Here is an 18,183-nt window from a genome sequence, read left to right on the forward strand (position 1 = left end):
AGAGCTGCTCTGTTCCGAGATTCATTTGTGAGTCTCCTTCTGAAATTCTTTTCTGTGAGGAAAGGCGAGAACCTGAAAGGCCTGGGTGAAGTTTAGGACTGACTTTTCTCTCCTGTAAGGAGCCGAATAGAGTGAAGCAGGAGATTCCCTGCTTAGGGATGCCGCCTCTCTCGTCACCCCTGCACATAAGTCACGCAGGGACCCGCACGCTGATGCCAAGGGGTTAAAGTGTTGTCAAGGTTGCTCCTGGGAAAATAAACTTCACTGGGATTCTGGCTATGCAGCAATCAGAACGCTGGGGATAGAGACGAGGGTGTCTAAACCAGGTGGTGAGAAGAGCTTAGTTGAGACATAGATCTGAGTGAAGAATATTTTGGTCAAAGTTCTCCAGAGACACAGAACCCAAAGGACCTAGGTATAACCAGATGGAGATGGAGACCCCCGTAATCCCAGCCACATTGGCAGCAGGAGCAAGCTTGGGGACTGTCCCTGGACTGAGATAAGCAATGGGGCTGATGCTGCGGGGAGCCACTGGCAGAAACTTGACTTGAAATAATATGTTTGTAATTTTCCTGGGGTTTTTGCTCTGATTCGGGTTTTGGTTTTGGTTTCTGGGCCACACCCAGCTGTGCTCAGGGCTTGCTCCTAACTCTTGTGTCTGTCTATGCTTAGGGGTGGTGCAGGGGATCAAATTAGGGTCATCTGGGTATAAGGCAAGTCCTTATCGGCTTCTCTCTCTCTGTCCCTCTCTGTCCCTCTCTGTCCCTCCGTCTCTCTCTCTCTCTCTCTCTCTCTCTCTCTCTCTCTCTCTCTCTCTCTCTCTCTCTCTCTCTCTCTCTCTCTTTCCTCTCTCCTCTCTATCTGTCTCTTTCTGTCTCTGTCTCTGTCTCTGTCTCTCTCTCTCTGTTCAGCTTCAGACATTTCAGTCTCTTAACCTGCAGTTTGCTGGTTATTTACCAAACATTTATGGGCCTGTCACAACATGAAAGCTGTGTGTTGCTTTGCATTGTTTTGAAAGTTGTATTTGAAGGGTCCAGGAAAACTCATCACCGATGGGGCTCGGCTCTCATCACTCATGGGAAGGTCACATGTCTGTCCCCCACAGAAGCAAGACACAGAAGTCCAAGACTGAGGGAACAGCTGCTGCACTCCAGGCCCCTCCCCGCCTCTCTGCAGGACCCAAGCTCCATCAGAGGGTGGGGCCTGTAGTCCCACGGGGTCAACCTGCCAGGCCAGGGGAGGGGGTCCTGCAGGATACCCCCAACCCAGCCCTGCCCAGGGTCAGCTCAGCAGGAGGCAGAGCTGGGCAGTCACCACCTGGGGCTCTGCCCTCCCCCTGCTTAGCCAACCAGCACCCCCACCCACCCACCCCAGGCCACAGGAGCCTCCCTGGAGGGTCAGCAGGAAAGTGCCCTGAGTGGTCCATCTCTTCCCCCCCCCCCCAGCTCATTTTAAAGGTGAGGAAACAAGTCTCCAGGGTGGAGTCACTGAGTCCCTCTCTGAAGGCAACTTCTTGGTGAGAACTGACCAGCCCACAGGCCTGTAAGCACTCACCAAACCTGCTAACCTGCTAACACAGGTCAGCTCATGCTTGAAAGTGTGTGTGTGTGTGTGTGTGTGTGTGTGTGTGTGTGTGTGTGTGTGTGTGTGTGTATGAACTCAGGTAGACACTCCCCACCACTCCCAGGGAAAGGAATGTCTCCTCCGCTCAGTTTCTCTTTCAGGGAAATTGGGGTCTTGGGGCATCTCCCCAGTGATGCAGGGAGGAGAGGGGGTGTGACCTGCCACCCACACAGGTCCCTCGGGGTCTTTGCAAGACACTGACCTGGGCACCAGGGCGCTGGCACCGGGAGAAGCAGAGTGGCTGGGGGGCCACACTAGGCCTTGTGGGTGCGGTGAGGTCAGTGCGCGGTGAGAGGGAGCAGCCGGTGTGGGCGCGGCCGGGGGAGGCCCTGGGACAGCGGGGCCTGACCACAGAGCCGCCTGCCGAGCTGAGGCAGGTCCTGTCTGCACGATTGAGCCCGCTGGCTCTGAAGGTACAGGCAGGTCCTTCACAGCTGAGCCTCTGACTGGGCTGGACTGAGGGACGCAGAGACCCTCCCTGGCCTCCTAATCAGAAAGGAAGGGGTCAGGAAGGCCAGCAGGACAGTGAGACTTTCTTCACGGACTGTATGATCACAAGTATCCCAGCTGGAACTTGGCATTGAGGTTATTGCAAGAAGAGAATTTTTTTTTTTTTACTGAATCACCATGAGATACAGTTACAAAACTTTCATGTTTGAGTTTCAGTCATACAATGATCAAACACCCATCCCTCCACCAGTGCACATTCTCCACCACCAATGTGCCCAGTTTTTCCCCCTTTCCAACTCTCCCCCTGCCTCTATAGCAGACAATTTCCCCCTATTCTCTCTCTACTTTTGGGCATTATGGTTTGCAGTATAGATACTGAGAGGCTATCATGTTTGGTCCTTTATCTACTTTCAGCACACATCTCCCATCCCGAATGATTCCTCCAACCATCATTGACTTAGTGATCCCCTCTCTGTCTCAGCTGCCTTCTCCCCCAGCTCATGAGACAGGAATAAGAAGATAATTTAGAAGAACTGGGGTGACTAGGGTGGAGAGTGTTCAGTCATACCACGGTATGTCCGGGGGGCCCTGGGATGTTAACCTGGGGGTGCCTAGGTTGTCTTCCACGCTACTACAGTCCACCTGCTTAGAGGGCTGCTCCTGCCCTGATGTCCTGGATGACAAGAGGTTTCCACTCCAGACACAATGTTGTGGCATCTTGGATGGAAAAATCAGCAACCAAGTCAGGAAGCACCCTTCCTGCAACCAGCTTGTTCCTGTGACTGGGGTCCTGCAGGGGACCCCTGCTCACTCTGACAACCTCCATGCACCACCTTTATGTGCCAGGTCTGAGAGGAGCCAACTCACAGGGTCAGCTTCAAGGGCAATGGCCTGGAAACAATGGCTGTCTCCTGTGCCTCCCAGCCACATCCTTGCCACCGTCCGCTGCTCACTGCCCCCAGCAGAATGAAGCCCTGCTGTTGCTGGAAGCTTATTTACTGCCTGGGGCCTCAGCTACTACTTCTCTGCACCACATCTCTGCCCATGCAGTTATCTGCCTCTGGTAACTGGGTCATCTCCCTGCTGTGGCCCAGGCCACCCCAAGTTAGAATTTCTCTCCTAACTCCTCCACTAAATAGTGTTTTCAGTGCACATATGTTTTGCATCTCTGCTCATGCAGCCTATACCTTTGATTATATAGTTTGTGGATCTCGCTCCTGGTTGACCCTTCCCCACCAGACATTACCAGAGCTTGGGCTTGGGCTCAGCTGCTTCTTTGGGCAAAAGAATCCCAAGACATGCTCCTAGCCAAACAATAGGGTAACAGAGCTTTGACCACAACTGTGACAGGTTTACATCTTTCAGGGGTCAATTTGAGCTGAGCTCTTAACCCCTGGTCACAGGGCCTGAATTCAAATCCCAGCTCAGCCTTTTCACGCTGTATGCACTTGGCCATCATTCCTTCTTTGGAAATAACAGTGGCAAGGACTATAGTAACAATAACAGTAGTAGTTACGTTATATAAAGCAGAAGAGACAGAATGTAAACATTTTATAGAGGAAATGGAACTTATCTACAGAACATCGTGTGAATTAATTCAGTTTTATTATGGGTAACATAGACTAGAGATTGTTAAAAATTAAGAACGTGTGAGAGAAATAGAATTTTTGCTCATAAGAAATAAAAACAATAGTAGATGAAGATTTGAAAGCTTAACCTCACAAAATGTTTGTGAGGGTTTCAGAGGTGTTTATTGGTGCTTAGTTCTCACTGACATCATCTTGCGTGCATGTGTGGGTATGACCATGGTTCTGTTGGTCCTTGGCATGGTCTCTGTGCATTGGGATTTTGCAGGACTCCAAGGGAAGAAGGGCATACTTGGGAGCAGAAAATGGCTGGCCTCCAGGAGGGAAATAAAAATCGCAGGTATGCAGAGCACCTTTAAGGAAATGCACCAAGTAAAACCAGACCTACCTGCCTCGAGTAATTAGGCCACCTCCCTTCTGTGGTCTAGGCCACCTCGACTCCATTTCTCCCTGACTGGAGGAGGTCTCCTCGACCTCCTCCACTGACTGGTGTTCTTCAACACCAGTTATTAAGTAAATAGCTTTGTCCTTAAGAAAGTAGCTTTGCAAACTACTTACTTTAGGAGGAAAGTAAACAATTTCAGGGTTCTATGTTTGGTCTCATGAGTGTGTGTGTGTGTGTGTGTGTGTTTCTAGGTATTTTTATCAATGGATTTTAGTAATAAGCTGGGCAAGCCAGCCAGTTACCCTTACTTTTTTTCCCTCTTCCTTCTGCAATGTCGCCTTCACTTGGGTCTTGTTCCTGTGAAGACTTTGCCCAAGTGTCTGGGGATCTCCACCCGAGGTGTGTATGAAGGGTACTTCCCTGGGGCACTTTCCCCACTTCACTCCACTTAGCCCGCTTCTATTAATGAGTCCCAGTATCTGCTGAGTCAGGATATAGCCCGTTTACATGGAAATATTTATCAACATTTTTGGTCCCTGGATTTTCCTCAGCCTCAATCAAAGAGAAATCTCTATAGGGTCCTTGGAGGGTTTCTTTAAGACCCTTTCCAGGTTGTTCCAAAGTGCATCCATATTTGGGCAAATAATATCCCAGAGATTTTCTTCGCAGGGATGAGGGGCAGGTCTGGGTGCAGCACTCCAGGGCCTGGGTCCTGCTCTTCCTTCTCAATCTTCTTTTATCTTTTAAACTATTTTATTTAATCACTGTGAGACAGACCCTTGCAAAAGTGTTCATGATTGGATTGGAGTCATACGGTATTCCAACACCCATCCCTCCACCAGTGTACGTTTCCAGTACCTGTGTCCCCAGTTTCCCTCTCATCACCCCCCACCGCTCACCCCCTCCTGCCTCTATAGCAGGTGCCTTACCTCTCTCTCTCTCTCTCTCTCTCTCTCTCTCTCTCTCTCTCTCTCTCTCTCTCTCTCTCTCTCTCTCCCCCCTTTAGGGCATTGTGGTTTGCAATATTGATACTGAAAGGTTATCAAGAATATCCCTTTACCCATTTTTCTACTTTTAACACTCAGTTTTTGTCCCACATAATCATTCCCATCTATTATTGTCATACCAATTTCTTCTCTATCTTAACTATACTCAGCCCCACACACACTGGTGGTTAGATCCAACCACTGACCAGACCTCCTAACCCTTGAAGCGTCTGCACCTCAAAAGAAACAGTGACCATGTTACGAAGACAGTCTACAGAATGCGAAAGGATATTCACCCAATACACTTCTGATAAGGGGTTAATATCAAAGATATACAAGGCACTGGTTGAACTCTACGAGAAAATAAAACATCCAATCCCATAAGAAAATGGGGCAATGAAATGAACAGAAATTATCTAAAGAAGAAATTTGAATGGCCAAAAGGCACATACAAAAATTCTCTTCATCACTAATCATCAGGGAGATGAATATCGAAACAACGATGAGATATCATCTCACCACAGAAACTGACCCACATCCAAAAGAACAAAAACAATTGGGGCTGGAGTGATAACACAGCGGGTAGGGCATTTGCCTTGCACGCAGCCGACCCGGGTTCTAATCCCAGCATCCCATATGGTCCCCTGAGCACCGCCAGGGGTAATTCCTGAGTGAAGAGCCAGGAGTAACCCCTATGCATTGCCGGGTGTGACCCAAAAACCAAAAAAAAAAAAAGAACAAAAACAACTAGTGTTGAGGTGGATATGGGGAGAAAGGGACTCTCCTTCATTGTTGGTGGGAATGCACTCTGGTCCAGTCTTTTTGGAAAACAATATGGACATTTCTCAAAAAAACTAGAAATTGAGTTTCCAGCAATACCACTCCTGGGAATATACCCTGGAGGCCCAAAAAGCAGAAACACCATCTGCACTCCTCTGTTCATTGCAGCGTTATTCACGATAACCAGAATCTGGAACAACCTGAGTGCCCAAGAACAGATGAATGGTTAGAGAAACTATGGCGCATCTACACAATGGAGTATTACGCAGCTGGTAGTAAAAATTAAGTTGTGAAATTTGCCTATGAATTGATGGACATGGAGAGTATCATGCTGAGTGAAATGAGTCAGAAAGAGAGGGACATATATAGAATGACCACATTTATTTGTGGTATAAAATATATATATATAGTAGAAGCTTTCTCGGTCTTCTGACCACGTGGGGATAGCACAAGCAGGCACATTCCCACTCAATGAGAGAATCTGAGGGGTGCTGGGGCTTTCGTTTCTCAAAGCTCAGGTCCCAGACTAGTGTGCATGTTTCACATTAAAAGCCTGGTTTCTATTCCCAATATCACATGCTTCCCTGAGCACCACTGAGGGAGACACCCTCCCCCCTCACCAGCATATGTCAGGAATAGCCCCTCAGAACCACTGAATATAGTCCAACACCACCCCAAGAAAAATCAGAGCTCAGGGTTCCCCGAATACATACTTGTGTCCCTGTGGATGACACCCTCCATCTCCCCAAAGCCTTGAACCATATCTGATGTAGACATGGCAACCCATTTTGTAAATGATAAGAGGACAGTCTGGAGACTTCTCCAAGGTCTCATCACTAGTAATTGTCAGAGATGGATTTTCTCAAGCATTCCAGCGTTCCACATGCAGGACTCACAGCAAGAGAGCATGAGTTAGGCATAAATGCCCCCAAAACCCTCCCTCGAGCAATAGCAACATACTATTAAAGCCCAGGATTGTTTTAATCTACCAGGACCCCACATATACAGGAGTCAAGCAAACCAACAAAAGAGACACATCAGGATCTGATTAACTTAAAAAAAATTTCACCCGTATGTCAGAGACCAGGAGAAGTGAAATGAAAAGCCTTTATCAGACAGTGGGTCAAAGGAATCTCACCTTTTAACATGGATATGAACTATCTGCCAGGGAGACAGATAGATGGGCTGGAGCTCATGGACTGGAGCAATAGCACAATGGGTAGGGCATTTGCCTTGCACGTGGCCGACCCAGGTTCGATTCCTCCGTCCCTCTCGGAGAGCCCGGCAAGCTACCGAGAGTATCCCACCCGCATGGCAGAGCCTGGCAAGCTACCCATGTTGTATTCAATATGCCAAAAACAGTAACAAGTCTCACAATGGAGACGTTACTGGTGCCCGCTCGAGCAAATCGATGAGCAACAGGACAACAGTGCTACAGTGCTATGAACTATCTGGGTTGCCAGATATCCTAATGCCCAGAAACTATGAATCTGTTACCTTCCATGGTAGCTGAGAGGCTAAAAGGCCTTTGTCAGGTGAGGAGTTTGGAAAGGAGACAGTGCCCTCCCCTTTACAGTGGGAAGCAGGAGGGTCAAAAGGCCTGAAGAACCAAGGGCACAGGTCACGATCAGAGAGGACTGAGCATGCTCCAAGAACTTAGCTTGATCTTCTCAGACTGGGCTCCAGGGTGCAAACAAACAACACCCATCTAAACCTTGATCTCTGTCACCCTTATTCAAGATTTCTCCACAGCTTGAAAAGCCTGTGTAGCAGGTCAAAGACCTGGGAGGAGACACCAAGAGACAGAAGGTTTGTGAGAGCGGGATCCTGAAACAGAGGGATTGGTATCCAAATCCAGTAGCATCTTCACCTGGTCGCCCCTGGAAGTTCTGGAAAGGCCGTGCCTTCTAACCAGGCAAAGGGCCAACAAGTCAGCCGCAAGCAATCACTGGATTGTGTACATGGCTGCATGAGCAAGGGCCAGGGCACTGAGCATGGGCATACTGGGAAGGGACAGGGCCTGGGTGTCACTATTTCGTTATAAACAAAAGACAGATCAGCTGGCGGCCGTCAGCTTGGACAGCTCCAGCACCTGGGGGAGTAGGTTGGTGGAGGTGAGGGAGGACCTAGGCTGATGGCACACACCAGACCCACGCCTGCTGTTTCCTCAGCCATTGCAGGGGAGGAAACTATTAAACTGAATGGAGTCCAGGCGAGCGTTCTGTTCACACCAATAAGGGCTAGAAAAGATGCAAGAGATGGAGACACGCAGAGCTGGACAAGGGAGAGGAGGAAGGTGGGAAGAGACAGGCCCTCTGCTCAACTGGGCTGGGACAGAAGACAGAGACCAGAGCAGGGCAGATGCCAGGGGTAGCCTTGCATTCCCAATACCAGGAGAAGAGCAAAGAGGCTGTTTAGAGCCACCGGGAGAGGACACTCAGGAAGGAACTTGCGGATGGCCGGGCAGTTCGGCCGCTGTGCGGACTCTGTTGTGGGAATCACAACTGGCCTCGAAACAGCAGACTGGTACCTCAGATGGCAAGCGGACAGTGCCAGGGAGAACCCAGGGACTGTGGCGCAAGCCCCTAGAATGGGCCCTTCAGTAACGTGCTAATGAGGAAACCAAAGGGAATAGAAAGGATCTGAGAAGTGGCACAGACTTTGGCATGAGCCCCGGACAGTGCTCATGGGGGCATGTGAGCAATGCAGAGCTGAGGCCCAGGGAGGCCCTTGGTAGTGCTGGAGGGCAACCTGGAGGCTCTTGGCGAGTGGGGGTGGAGGGCAGGGGCCAGCTTCCAGATCATCAAGGGGGTTCTGGAAATAGGGTCACCACAGAAGATACGCATGAAGAGTCAAGCTAGGTAAAGCTGAACCCCAGATCAGAGAGAGAGCGCCTCATGGCATGGCCCCAAACAAAATCAAAAATAAGTGAATCTCTTTTCAACCGCTTCCTCCCCAACCAATGAAGCTCCATCTCCTCTCTGCAGGCACCCCCAGCCTCTGTGAGTGCCCATCAGTCCTGGAGAAAGGGATCAGAAAGTGTTTCTCTTTCCCCTGGACAAAAGCAGCAAATGTGTGTCCCTATGATTCTGCCATATGGCTCACCAAGAGCCGGGAACACTTTCCTGTTTCTGAGTGAGGATTGTTTACCGCCTTCCTGGAACCTAAACAAAGTTCAAAGCACACTTCCGCACAAAGCGCTCCCAGTTGCGGGCCTCGCTTATACATGCCTGAAAGGAAAAGACAAACCCTGGTCTTCTGCTGGATTCTCAGCCAAGACGTGCGTGCGCATGCATGTGCGCGCGCGCACACACACACACACACACAAACACACACACACGTCCTCCAGTGCTTTCTGGGTGGTGACCCCAAAAGCGTGGCACCAATTTATCAGTGGCATCAATAATGCAGTGAAGAGAAGACTGTTGTCCAAATGAGGTAATCTGGGACTTGTAGGTAGTTCCAGCTTCCATCATCTCTCCCAAGAGCTCCTGAGCACCGCAAAGGGCGTGGTGAAGAGCTAGACCGATGGGCTGTGAGGTCCCATGCAACTAGATGCCTGAGAGCCGGAGAGCAAGCTGAAGTGGGGCATCCAGGAGGAAAGGAGTGCCCCCCTACAGAGAGAGGGTGAGAAATATTCTGCAAACGTTTGAGTGTTTGCGAGATGCTGGCTTGACCTGAGTGTGTTTCATTAAACTCGGTTCCCAAAGAGAGAGGAGCATCAATCTCAATCTGGAGTAAAGGGAGAAGGCTCAACTACATCCCCCTCGTAAGAATCTACGCTGCTTTGAAAGCACTGGAAAGGAATGCAGATTCCCGTAAGCCTGCGGAGTCAGGGTTCCATTCTGGGTGCATTTGCAAGAAAAGCAAAGGAGGCTAAGGAGTAGAAAACACGAGAAGCCTGGTCTCTGTGCAAACCCTTCTCCGCAAGGTTACAGAAACAAGGACAAGGGGCAGCCTTATTCCACAGCACTGGGATTGGCCCTGAGGAAGGACCACGCCCCCAGGTCCCCATAGCAACAAGCTCCCAGCACATTCCCAGGAAGGAAATGCTGACAGGAAGGAACTGCGGAAACTAGCCGCCTGCAGGAGTAGAAAGAAAAATGATAGGCAGATCACAAGGCTAGATTGGAGTGACGATAGGACGACCATTAACATTTTGCTGAGGGCTTCACTGGAATGCACTACACTTAAAGAACTTGACCGACTTGCTCATTAATATACACACTCACAGTGAGGTAGGACCTTCGCAATTTCCAGCTGCAAAGACTTTGAGTCTCTGGAACTGGGTGAATAAATTTCCACTGTCACACAGCTGAGCGAGTTGTAGTCCAGATCCCAGAGGGCTGAGTCAAAATCTTGCACCCTTCACCTGGACAGGATGGTAATCTACATATGCAGATTCCTTAAAAACCTGTGACCTGAAATGGCCCTGAAGGAACCAGGTCACCTGTCACAGATAACTGGATTCAGATCAAAGAAAATCACTGGCTCTTACTCTTTCAGCAAGAACTGCTTTGCAAAGGTAGTAAATACTTTACAACTATTTTTCAAGGGAGAATAAGAAGCAGAGAACTAGAGAGAGAGCTCAGAGAGCTATGGGCTAGGTTTGGTCTTCCCCAATGCTTGTTCCACCAAGCACCAGCTGGTGAGACTGGAAGCAGCCCGCGCATGCGCGCGCGCGCGCGCGCGCGCGCACACACACACACACACACGTACACACACATACACACATGTATGCAGAAACTCACTCCCACCCTTTTTTCCTGCTCGTCTTTTGCCTTCGGAGTTTAAGACCTGTTACCAAGAAGAGATGAACAAAAAATCATTATCCAAGAGTCCAGAGATTTGATCACCTCAAGGCTCCATCCTGTTTATCCAGAAACCCACCTCCTGTTTCACAAAAAAAAAAAAAAATAGAACGAGGAAGTTCACAGCTGCATAAATAATCTCTGGAACAAAGGGATGAGGAGATAGATCTGAGCATTGCTCCTCTGGCCCTTGTACTCCCTGCTCCAAACAAAAGAAAAGGGGGCAGAGCACGAGGCCTTTGCCTTCCTCCTGGCACCCTGCGGTGGTATTTGGCTTTCTCGCGCGGCCGGCAAGGGCCGGCGTTCCGCGTCACTCCGGGTGTGCAGAGTAGGAGGAATCCTGAGTAACTCTGAGCGCGCGTTCACAGGTGGGTATCAGCAAGACCCCAGCCCTGCAGCGGACGGTGACGGGCCAGGAGGGGAGAACGGAGAACAGCAGGCGCACCGACGCGCTCAGTGCTTGCAGGAGCAGAGGTTCTGGGGCAGGTAGTAGAGAGGTCACTCATTAGCGGCGGGATGAAATCATTGGCCGGCCGGGGCCAGGACAAACTGATTGCAGATGCTGGGGTACGAATAGCGGCCTCGAGGCGGGGGTCTTTCATGGCGCCCCACTGGGCTGGGCTAGCACCCTCCTCGCTAAAGGGAAACCGGGGCGGCGAGAGGGACCTGCGCCAGGGCAGAACACACCGAACTGGGTTAGGGGGTCGGAAGTGAAAACTGTTCCTGCGAAAGCGATGCTCTCTTTGCAGACCCTTCCCGAAATACTTTCCGTATCACTGTCCGGCCCTACGATCACAGAGCTGGCCCCGGCTCCCTGGGGTCCCTGGCATGCAGGTGACACCCAGGAGCTGGGAGCAGCTGGAGCAGGGCGGGGCCCAGCGGCGCGGCGCGGAGCGTCCAGCAGGGGGCAGCGGCGAGCGGCCCGCGAGCCCGTTTCTGTCCGCTCTGTCCTGGGCCCCTCACCCCCCACCCACGGCGCGCCCGCCGCGCGCAGGACTCAAGAGTCCCGGGCAGAGACCGGGTCGATGGGTGCCCGGGGGTTCGCGGCGGCCGAGAGGGGTCGATACCCGCTTTCGGGGCTCCCGAGGCGCGGGCGGAGATATCTGGTCGGGGTGAGCAGAGCGGGGACCAGCGCGGCCAAGCCCCGCTTCTGTCCGAAAAGCTGGAAAATTTGCACTTTCCAGTTTCCAAACTTCCAGAAAGCAATGTCAGTCGGTGAGATGCCGGCTTAAGGAAGAGGAAAGTGCTCAAATGAAGACTCTAGAAATGGGTCTTGTGTCCGGAATCAGCTGATTCCCCCAGGAGCCGGGAGTCGCATTTCTATTGTAGTGAAGAGTGTTTGCAGCGTGGAGCTGGAGCGAGTGCTCACGTGCAGGCGCGCGGTCGAACCCTGACCTTAAATCCCACACGGTAGTTAGCTCGAGGTGCACGGCAGACCTGAATGCAAAAGCCCAAACCCCAACACTCTTAGAGAGAAACATAAAGGCCAGGCTTCGTGGTCCTGAATATTTAGATACACCAACGAATGTTTCGATATACCAAAAGCATAAACAATGAACAACGAGAGGGCAAAACGCCCATACATTATTGTGCATCATCAAAATTAATAACTCCCCTGTTTCAAAGACTACTATCAAAAAAAAAAAAAGCCCTGACAGATTGGAGGAAAATTTTTACAATTCAAAAAGCAGGACAAATAATCCAATGTCTTGATGGTCAAAGAAGACAGAATGACATTTTTGTAATGAAAACATCTAAATGACCAGCTGGTGGGTGAATAGACATGCACATAGATGAGAAGCACCAGGAGATGCTGCACATTACTAGCGGCGGGGAAAATGCACGAAACACAAAGACAGCTGTTACCCGCCAGAAAGATAACAAGTGTTAGTGACAATGTGCTGACAGCAATGCAGAATAACAAGCCACTTTGGAAAATTGCTAATTCCTCTCAATATTACCCATAACAGTACCATGTAGCCCAGCAACCCTATTCCTTATTGTATGTGCCCCAGAAAATGGAAATAAAGTGCCCACACACAAACGTGTACACAATGTTCATGGCAATGTTAGTCATAATAGCCAAAGGAGGAAATAGCCCAAATGCCTGGAAATGAATGAATGGATAAACAAATATGCTATGTGCATACAAGGCAGGTTCCCGGGAGGCATTATTCCACCATGGAGATGGAATATAGGGTCAGCAATGGATGAGCCTGAGAAAGGTTATACTAAGCGAAACAAGACAATCACAAAAGATCCCATTGTATAGGACTCCGGTTCTGTGAAATATCCATGACTACCAGAAGATTCATGGTAGCTCAGGTGATCTACGGAGGGTGAGCATGGGTGAGGGAACTGGACATGACAGCTCATGAGTGCAAAAGTTCTTGGCAAAGCAATCATTAAAATGCTCAAAAGTGGGGCTGGAGCAATAGCACAGCGGGTAGGGTGTTTGCTTTGCACGCGGCTGACCCGGGTTCAATTCCCAGCATCCCATATGGTCCCCTGAGCACCGCCAGGAGTAATTCCTGAGTGCAGAGCCAGGAGTAACCCCTGTGCATCGCTGGGTGTGACCCAAAAACAAAACAAAAAAATGCTCAGAAGTGCTATGGTGGTGGCCTAAGTCTCTGAGCATCCTGAAAAGCCCAGATTTGCACGCTCTGAGTGGGTGACAGTTTGGTGTGTGGCTCCTATCTCACTAAAGCAGCTCCAGTGCGGGGACATCACCGTGAACATGAGCAGTAAGTGGGTCCTCCTGGCCTCGCCATGGGAACGGGGCTGAGGTGCCCAAGCAGCACCCGGGCTGCTGCCAGCCAGGAGGGAGGCAGCCTGGCACCTGGGTGCACGCACGCGTGGCTCCCGGCCCCGTGGGGGGCACTGTCTGCGGCCCCCCACCGCCAGCAGAGGCATGCATGCACCTCACAGCAGAGCCAGCCAGGGGCACGTCCCAGTCCCGCGCCACCTGCCTCTGGGGAAGCTGCCTGCCTCCTCCTAGCAGAGCCTGCAAGGCTGAAGCAGCAGCAGCAGCAGCGGGGTGGCCATTGTCTGCTGGGGCCCTGGGAGACCTCCTGCTCCCAGCCGGGGAGGCAGGGTGGGGGTGGCTGGTCCCCCAGGCTGGTGGGAGAGGTGGTGGGTCAGTGTGGGGATGGGAAGGAGCGGTTTGATCCACAGATCCTGAGGAAGCCACTTTGGGGTCTGGGGTGTTCAACTAGCCCCCCTCGTGCTCCGGCCGGACACTCTTCACCATCCTGAAAAGTGGACAAGTTTCAGTTCAAGGCCACTCTCCGGCTCCCAGCTCTGCTGCGCTCACTGGGCCTCCTCCAGCAGCTGGGGGCGTTCATGAGCAGAGGATCCCTCCGGACACTCAACCCCGTGGGCTGTGACTTTGCCTTCAGGTTGGTGTCTGTGTGCCAGATTACGCCTCTTTGAGATCTGAGGGTCTCAAATGTCACCTGTCAATTCAAAATGTCTGCAAGTCCTTTTCTGAAAAAAAAAAAAAAAAAAAAAAAAAAAAAAAAAAAAACCTGGGGTGGAAGTGCCAACCTAGACAAATCCATACTTTGCAGGGCTGTTTCCTGACCAAACCCTCACATTTCACGCTCAGTTCAAAGCTGCTGGCATGGCGGAGGAGAGAAATGCCAAAGCCTCAGAGAGCAAATCTGGCACGTCCCTTTCAGTAGCGTCTATCTGAGGAGAGAAAAGCAAGGGAGAGTGACCGAGCCCCTTGGCCTCAGACTGTCAACGAACAGGCTTGAAAGAACAAAATTCTGGACACCCCCTAACGCTGTCGTCCGCATTTTCACCTGTGTGCTCTCAGGCAGATTTAGGACTGCTTGCCTGCTGCACCTCAGACAGTCAGAAACAGGCTACTCAGGGTGTCCCTGTGTGTCTCAATGGAGAGAGACGAGAATGTAGGCCCTGGGTTCCGCACAGGACAGGAAGGAGAGGCCTCAACTCTGGGTGTCGCCTCTCGAGCCAGGTGGAGTAGAGGCTCTAAGAATTTTCAGGAGAAAAAAAAAGTTTTTAAAATGAGTTTCAAATTTTTTTAAAAAAAATATGGCCCAGGGGGTTGAATGCTACAAAAGTGAAGACAGAGAAAATGGCCCCCAGGCCCTGTGGCCTGTCCATGGTGGCCAAGGAGGGGGCTGTTCACACACTGAAGCCCCCTTCAGATCGAATGGGAAAAGGTGAGTGGCCTGAAGCAACCCTGTCACCTGTCTTCCTTGTCTCTTCATCTGTAAGGCCGGGACATAGCTGTGCTTACCTCAGAGGCACAGGGAATGGATCGTACTAGCGGACAAAACCCCAGTGCTTGTAAGAGCATCTTCCTAGAACAAGAATTCAGAAAGGGGCCACATTATTAGCACTGTCAAACCTGGAACAATAGCCCAGATCTCTTTCTATACCTCCATGACACTTCCTTAACACAGTCAATGCTAAGTAGGCAGTTGCTAAATCATGAAAATGAGTAAGATCACTCAACAGTGGTGACTAAAATAGGAGAAAAAAAACATAAGATTCTCTTCTGACTGTTCTAAGAAGTTGAAATGAGACGAAAGGTTCTACTAGGCTCATCCTGCACAGTGTACATCTTTTGGTTACAGTTCTTTTGGGGGACAACATGCAGCTGTGCTCAGGGTTTACTCTGGGCTCTGTGCTCAGGGATGACTCCTGGCAGGGTTCAGAGGACTATCGGGGATGCGAAGGATCAAATCCACGTCAGCCACATGCAAGACCTAACCTGCTGTACTATCTCTCCGACACACTACATTCTACTCTTTCATTGTCAAAAAATAATAATTTCTTTGTGTATTTGTTTTGGGACCACACTTGGCAACACTCAGGGGTCACTCCTAGCTCTGCACTCAGGAATCACGCAGGGCAGTGCTTGGGGACCATATGGGATTCCGGGGATCAAACCCAGGTTGACAACATGCAAGGCAAATGCCCCATTCACAGTACTCCTGCCCTAACAAAGTCCTGGCAACCACTCCCACACCCCAAAATCCCCAACATGCCTCATGCCAGACTGCCCAGTTAGATCACTGTCACTGTCATGTCATCCCGTTGCTCATCGATTTGCTCGAGCGGGCACCAGTAATGTCTCCATTGTGAAACTTGTTACTGTTTTTGGCATATTGAATATGCCACGGATAGCTTGCCAGGCTCTGCCATGCAGGTGAAATACTCTCGGTAGCTTGCCGGGCTCTCCAAGAGGGGTGGAGGAATCAAACCCGGGTCATCTGCGTGCATGGATTTTCTGGAGTGACATCTCCAAACTCTGCGACTCTGACATCCCAATAGTAGCACACCAGATTGGATGGGATATCATGTAAAAAGACAACCGATCTCGACTAGCAAAAGCATTAACACAGACGGCTTAATTTACAACAGCCTCGTAAACCCTTAGACAAGGACCTAATGTCCATGGTGAGATACAACAATTTTCACTAATTTTCTTCGAAGGTCATTTTTTTAATCATTCCATTGGCCACTCAGTGGTACAAAGCAACATCAAATAAAGTATTGTGAGTCTGCTCTGGGAGCAGGCTTGGGGGGTAGTTGGGAAAACGTGGACGATGATGGAGGGAAAGTGACAGAGGTGGTGGGATTGGGGTTAGAATATTGAATGCCTGTAACAGAACATCATGGGAAACTTTGTAAACCGCGTGGCAATGGTGGGGGGGGGAATAAGAATAAAATTAAATAAAAAGAAAAGATTTTTGCACATCTGCTGCCTGAGCCCATGTGCTGCTTGAGCCCACGTGGCTGGGCACATGTGTCGCCCGAGCACATGTGTCGCCCTCATCTCCCCTCTTGAGATGTGTACTTTCATGCTTTCATACTTTTGTGTCTAAAGCTCGGTTATGTGTAGGGGCTTCCTCCACCCTTGGAGAAGCCCGCGTTCTCTCTTGAATGTGTTACTCTTACTTCTCTCTCTTTCTTATCCCTTCCTCCTATCCTCAAAAGCCCCTAAATAAAATCTGTTTACTTAAAAAAAAGGGTTTGGGGGGGTTGGGAAGATAGTACAGCAGGGAGGTCTTGCTTTGTATGCAGCTGACCTGGCGCCCCTTATGGTCACTCCCCAGTAGGAGTGATCCCTGAGCATAAAGTCAACAGTGAGCCCTGAGTACTGTCATGTGTGGCCCAAAATGCCCCCTCTGCCAATCTAGAATTTGGTGTTTTCACCAAAAAAATAAAACCTCCATGGACCTGTGGCACCATGTGGTGACCTTGACTCTGGTTAGAAGGACTCTAACGCTATTGAGATTAATTCCAGGGTTGACAATAAGTCCATTGTGAACCATGAAGAAAAGAATAGACTTTGGGTTGATGGAAAGTGGAATGGGGCTAAGGGAATGTCAGGGGGCTGGAAGAAAATGATGGTGAACAATAAAGATCTTTATACCCGCCCTGGTAGCTGCACACTTCACTCTAACTTTCCTCAGCCGAGCCAACAGAAGAATAAAGGATGTTAAGCTACAAGCAGCTCTAGAGTAGTTCTAGAAATTAATCAGGTTAGATAGTTCAGTGTTGTTGTTGTTGTTGTTGTTCAAAAATCTTTTTTTTTCCTTTTATCAAGGATGGGGGGAGGGCTGGAGCAGTAGCACAGCGGGTAGGGTGTTTGCCTTGCAAGTGGCCAACCCAGGTTTGATTCCCAGCACCCCATATGGTCCCCTGAGCACCGCCAGGAGTAATCCTGAGTGCAGAGCCAAGAGTAACTCCTGTGCATTGCCAGGTGTGACCCAAAAAGAAAAATAAATAAATAAATAAATAAACATTAATATTATTTTTTAAAAAAGGATGGGGGGCACATTAACAGCGTTCAGGACTTACTCCTGGATCTGTACTCAAGGATCATTCTTAACAGGGCTCCAGGAACTACATGGGATGCCAGGGATCAAACCCGGGTTGGCTACATGCACAGTAAAAAGGACATCTTCTACTGTGATCATACATCACACATGTATGATCATTGCAGCACTGTTCACAATAGTCAGAATCTGGAAACAACCCAAATGCCTGAGAACAGATGACTGATTAAAGAAACTTTGGTACATCTACACAATGGAATGCTATGCAGCTGTTAGGAGAGATGAAGTCATGAAATTTTCTTATAAGTGGATGGACATGGAGAATATCATGCTAAGTGAAATGGGTCAGAAAGAGAGGGACAGGCATAGAATGACTGCACTCATTTGTGGAATATAAAATAACATAATATGAAACTAACACCCAAAGACAGTAGATACAAGAGCCAGAAAAATTGCTCCATGGTTGGAAGCCTGCCTCGTGAGCTGGGGGATAAGGCAGCTGGAATAGAGAAAGGATTACTTAGTCAATGATGATTGGAGGGATCACTCGGGATGGGAGATGTGTGCTGAAAGTAGATAAAGGACCAAATATGATGGCCTCCCAGTATCTATATTGCAAACCATGATGCCCCAAAGGAGAGAGAGAGTAATAAGGAAATTGTCTACCATAGAGACAGTAGGTGGGATGGGATGGGGGTGGCGGGAGGGATACTGGGGACATTGGTGGTGAAAAACGTACACTGG

The sequence above is a fragment of the Sorex araneus genome, chromosome 6, assembly GCF_027595985.1.
Source record: "Sorex araneus isolate mSorAra2 chromosome 6, mSorAra2.pri, whole genome shotgun sequence".
In the NCBI taxonomy this organism is placed as follows: Eukaryota; Metazoa; Chordata; class Mammalia; order Eulipotyphla; family Soricidae; genus Sorex; species Sorex araneus.